Raw genomic sequence first — 5,797 nt, 5'->3', positions numbered from 1 at the left:
CTAAAAGATTTTTAATAAGGTTAAACTGTTTAAATGTCCACATTGAAAGATGATACTTGTAATTCCAAAGAACTTTGTTATTATTAGGGCAGTTAGAGTTTATCATAAGCAAATTAGGGGAACATGTTATATCTTACCTGTCAGATCCTAATAAGGGAAGAATTTACCTTGTTGACCTGTGAACTTTCTGGAGTAACTTGTGAATTTTTTGTAGTTAGCTCTGAACTTTTGTTAGTAACCTGTTAATTTTTGTAGCAGTTTGAAATCTATGCCCTTTTCTTAACCTCCTGAGTCAGAGAGTCTGGTGATTTCCTTACTTAAAAGGACTTACAGCTATCTCTCTTGGATCTCCTCATCCCAGCTGCTCTGGCAGCAAGGTGACACAGTGAGGTACCTGGCCTGAAGTTATGAAGAGGAGTCTTTCTGAATTCAAATTTGGCCTTAGATACTAGCTGCACTACCCTGAGGAAGTTACTTAACACTGTCTCAATTTTGGCTTCTGTAAAATGAACTGGAGAAGGAAATGGCAAACTACTTTATTATCTTTCTTAAGAAAACCCCTTATGAGGTCATGAAGAGTTGGATATGGCGAAAAAGATTTAACAACAAAAGGTTACCAATAAATTGGTTCAGTTGCCTCTTGTCAAGGACCAAAGATCCTGAGAACTGACAGTTTTTATTTAAATTAGCAAGACTGAGTGTGTCATCTGAATGGCTACTGATGATATAACATGACAAACTCAATTAGTAAACCAAAAAAGAGGAGGTGAGTTATGAGTCATCTCAGTTCTTCCCTTGTTACTTCCTTATTGGGGGATGAAAGTAAATCCTTAAGTAACAGGACTAGTTGGTAGACTCTGCAATGACTTTAATTGAAAGAACTTGAATTCAGCTTATGTGAATAGTGAGTGAGATTATAAAGATTATTATTATTATTTATCCATAGTATTTGAAGAAGACCAGTGACTTCACAGATAATGTCTTAAATTGGGTGTGAATTGACTTTAAGTAAGGTAGAATTGCCCAAAGTCATCTGCCTAATTCTCTTTCAGAATTAATGAAGTTCACTGGCAAGACAAAAGTCTATAGACTAGCAATGACCCAGGATATAGGGTATCTTCTACTTAGTTGCCTTCATAGACCTTGAAAGAAATTGTTCTTATCCACCTATTCTTCTGGGGAAGTCTTCACATACTTGGGGTAGTCCTTAGAAAGGTAGAAAATACAAGGGATAAAGATTTAATTCATAATAGAATTGATTTGGGGTGGCTAGGTGGTGCACTGGATAGAGCACTGGCCCTGGAGTCAGGAGGACCTGAGTTCAAATATGATCTCAGACACTTAATAATTACCTAGCTATATGACCTTGGGCAAGCCACTTAACTCCATTGCCTTGCAAAAACCCAACCAAACAATAGAAATGATTCCCAAATGGAGATAATTACATGACAAAATCTTAGCATTTAGTCTAGTTTTATGAGATTATGGAGGGAAGTTAGAAACTGTAGGAATTTGGCCTTCCATGGCATTAGGAGAGTATTTATATCCATACCTGCATAATTATCTTAAAAATACATTTAAAATAAGTCTTCAATTTCACAAATCCCCCTTCTCTCTCTCCACTTAAACAGTCATCATTTTAGTTCAGTCATCCTTTTGCCTCTTCTAATGTAAACGTCTCCTATTTGGTCTTGCTTCAAGTTTCTCTTGCCAGTGATTTTCCCTAAAGCATTAGTAGAAGTCCTGGATCAAATAGAAAATCATCTGGTATCTGAGGCCAGTTTGTCCAGTTTTCTTCCACTTTAGTTTCCTTCATGAACTCCATGATCTTATTTTTTACTTATTGTTTACTTATTGTTCCTTGATCTTCATTCCACATTCAGAATGGTCAACTGCCTCTCCATATTCTGCAGGTCCTCTTGCCTCTGGGGTCATCTGGATCAATGCTTAGTATGTATTTTGAACTTCTTTGCTTACATGTTGTTTTTCTGTATGATGATGTCTGTAAGGTCCTGGAGGAAAGGGACAGCTGTGTTTTTGTCTAGATGTCCCTAGTGGTTAACTTCCTTGACATACTTTGATGTTTATTCAGTGCTTGATACTGAGTTTAATTTTTTTTATTAATAATTCTACTTACATATTTTACTGACTATATATTCAGCTTATCTTAATAAATCATGAAAATCTTTCTTTGAACTTATCTAGTTTATTATTTATTTTTATACAATAACATTTCAGCATTGATATTTTGTAATTTTTTTCAGCTGTATCTCAAGTGATTGGCAACTACTTTGTTTTCAGTTCTTTTGCTATCATATAACAACTTTTAGGTATATATATATCTATATATATATACACACACACATACACCTATCACTTCACATAAAGGGGATATTTTTCTGGCTTGGTAACCTATTGCAAAAATAAAAAACCTATTTTTTATTCAGCAGCCTTTGACAATCATCTGCAACACTATGTGCTATCTCTATAACCTAAGGGAAGCTGAGGTTTTCAGACCTCAGCTTGAAAACCTTTTAAAACCTAGAGAGGTTTTTAAATTTCCTAGACATCTGTTCTCCTTTATTCCCCCCATAAAGCTGCCACCAGTTGAGTATAAGCAAGGCAATTACATTTACATAATGGATAATTGAGAAAGACGAGGCTATCTCACTTAACACATTCACACATGCAGTAAAACACTGTTAATTTTTTATAAAATAATGCATGAAAAGTGACTTCATGGGGGCACTAGGTGATGCAGTAATTAGAGCACTGGCCCTGGAGTCAGGAGGACCTGAGTTCAAATCTGACATCAGATACCTAGTTGTTTGACCTTGGGCAAGGTTGCCCATTGCCTTAAATAAATAAAAAAAAATTTAAAAATGCCTTCACTTTGTACTCATAAAATTACAAACTATATTATATATAGTCATAGACACCAAGAACAGAAGAAAGCTTACATATCAGAATGTTGCGTTTGTCAAAAGTAAATTTTAAACTTTTTTGTGGGGGGGGGGGGTTTGCTAGGCAATCAGGTTAAGTGGCTTGCCCAAGGCCATATAGCTAAGTAATTATTAAGTGTCTGAGGCCGGATTTGAACTCAGGTCCTCCTGACTCCAGGGTCAATGCTCTGTCCACTGTAGCTGCCCCTAAACTTATTTTTAATTTCTGAATCAAAGACCAGAAATTCCCCTATTTAAAAAAAAGCCTCCCTTTGAGGAAATCAGAGAGGAGGAGTGGGTGAAGCCCCTTTCACTTAGATACCTAATCAAGTCAATTAACAATTGAAAAAGGATGCCTAGGGGTAGCTAGGTGGTACAGTGGATAGAGTACCAGCCCTGGAGTCAAGAGGACTTTAGTTCAAATGTGACCTCAGACACTTAATAATTGCCTAGCTATGTGACCTTGGTGAAGTCCCTTAACTTCATTGCCTTAAATGAATAAAATTTAAAAAAAAAAGAAAAGAAAAAGGATTCCTAAAAATGACTACCTTAATTATAAAATAGAAACTTCTTCCTCTTCCCAGTGGTTTCCTCTGCCCTCATACCATCCTTTGTTAGGGGCCATGCCCTTCTTTGAATGGACAAGCCAAAGGCAACATTTCTGATCCTACCTCTTGATTGACAAGGCTATTTATATTAGGAGCAAATCCTCATTGATGACCCTTTGTCCCACTCTTTTTTCTCCCTTCCCTCACCTCTCTTCCATGTGTTGTGGACCTGACTCCAGAGCTGGTACTCTATTGTACCACCTAATTGTCTCAGATACAGAGTATCATAAATGGCTCATGAATACTTAATCCAGAGTGATTAAAATGTTTTTTTATTAAGAAGTCTGAGTAAAAGAACCACCTCTCTCTAAAGAAAAGAGGGGCACCAAACCCTGGAAATGCTAGGTCTTACATGCACTTTGAAAGACTTGTTCCTCCCCCTTTATGCCAATCATTGGCCAGGGTCGAAATCTAATTGATACATTTTTCCCCATATATTTTCCCTACCCTACTCATTGTACTAATGAGCACAGGGGAGTGAACAGTAACCTCCTTGAGCATGCACAAAGGAGAAAGATAAACAACCTAGGTTAACTCAGAGCTAGGTGGGGCAGACCTGATCTAATCTTGGGTTTTTGATTAGGTTGAGGCTGTCTTTTGTCTTTACTCACATACCTGCCCATAGGCACCAATACAGGCAGACCCCAGTCTTTGTAATGTAAGCTAACAAACTCCTTTCACATTCTTGTAGAATCCAAATACACCTACATATTCCTCATTATTTCCCCCATTTTCTTTATTTTTTAATTAAGAATCTGGAGTTCCATACTTTATTAGTGATTTCTTTCTTAAATCACAATCCTCTTTATTGACAGGACTACTGACTTTTTCTATCAAGATTTTTACTTTCTCATTATCAGAGACATGAACCTATCCTATTTTCCAGGTTTGAATGGGAGCACATACCAACTTTCTGATGTCCCTGCTTATTTCTTTTACTACTTACCAATTGTCAGCTATCTTTAGGCAGCAACTTGATAGGTTCAATTTGACACAAACTCCTTCTCCAATCAAAAGACTGTCTAATACAACTCTATGTTGAATAACTCTCTCTTGTTTGCATGGCTTAACTAGTCAACAAGTTCAAGGTCTCAGCTGTCTAATTGGTAATTGTTTCCACTACAGTTTGAAATCTAATCAGGATATTAAATTTTGGTTCCATAGCCCTAACTCCCATCTTGTGCCCAGATAGCAGCCCATAACAACTCTCTGACCAATCCTTGTCAGAAGGGTACGTGCAGTGGTAATCACAATTTTCTTGACCATAATGCATCCTGACAAGGGATCCAAGTACTATCATTACATCTCATATGAGAGTTCACCTATCTCTGTAAAGTTGTACAATCCAGAATATGTGTACCCTGCTTCCAAACATGTTTTCATCACAAGACAATAAGATTCTAGAGCTTATTACAACTTATATTTTGCCTTACTCACTGTCATGATGTCATACATACTCCACTTTAACACAAACTTCCATAACTGTTTCATTGCATGAACAAACTCCACTGAGAATTACCACATTAACTTAAGCTTGTAACATATACACTTAACAATCATCTTAGTACAAAGAGTATCCAGCATATGGTTTAAAAAATAAAGTCTTAACCTTTTGCTCCTATTACAATAATAACTCAAATATCCTTAGCCTGAGTTTTTTTTTTTTGTTCAAAATATTCCTAAATATACCATAGGTTTTACTTTTCCTGATATACTTATCTGGCTCATATTCCTTTCCTTAAATCAGACCTTGAAACTGTAATTATCCTAAAAATTTCCCCATTCTTCTTACTTAAATATCTCCTTTAACATAAAAATTAAGGAATCTTAATTCCTATCTAAACATGTAGCTCACAGCAGGTGTCAGAGTCATCTGGATTTTAAATCCAATTGACCTAAAACTACTTTATCTGGTTTGCTTAAAGTAGCTTATTATAAAGATCCAAGAAAATTCCTTTATAGATATAATTTTTGAATGTCAGTGTCCAGGCAGAGGTCTTATGGGTAGTCAAATGTCTTAGGCCATATTTATTCTACCAGATGAGACATTATCCAAATGTCACATTTGGGGAAATAAAGTCAAAAGGGTTCAACCTCAGACCACATTGAAAAACCACCCCTTCAGCTGTATATTCCTGTCACCTGTAATTTTCAATCCATTGACAATGGATTGACTCCAGGAACACATAGACTCGGTAACACTTCCTTTTTTGCTGACCAACGTGGTATCAGACATAAAAGAGAAAT

The sequence above is a fragment of the Macrotis lagotis genome, chromosome 5 (assembly GCF_037893015.1).
Source record: "Macrotis lagotis isolate mMagLag1 chromosome 5, bilby.v1.9.chrom.fasta, whole genome shotgun sequence".
In the NCBI taxonomy this organism is placed as follows: Eukaryota; Metazoa; Chordata; class Mammalia; order Peramelemorphia; family Peramelidae; genus Macrotis; species Macrotis lagotis.
This window is presented reverse-complemented; position numbering follows the sequence as displayed.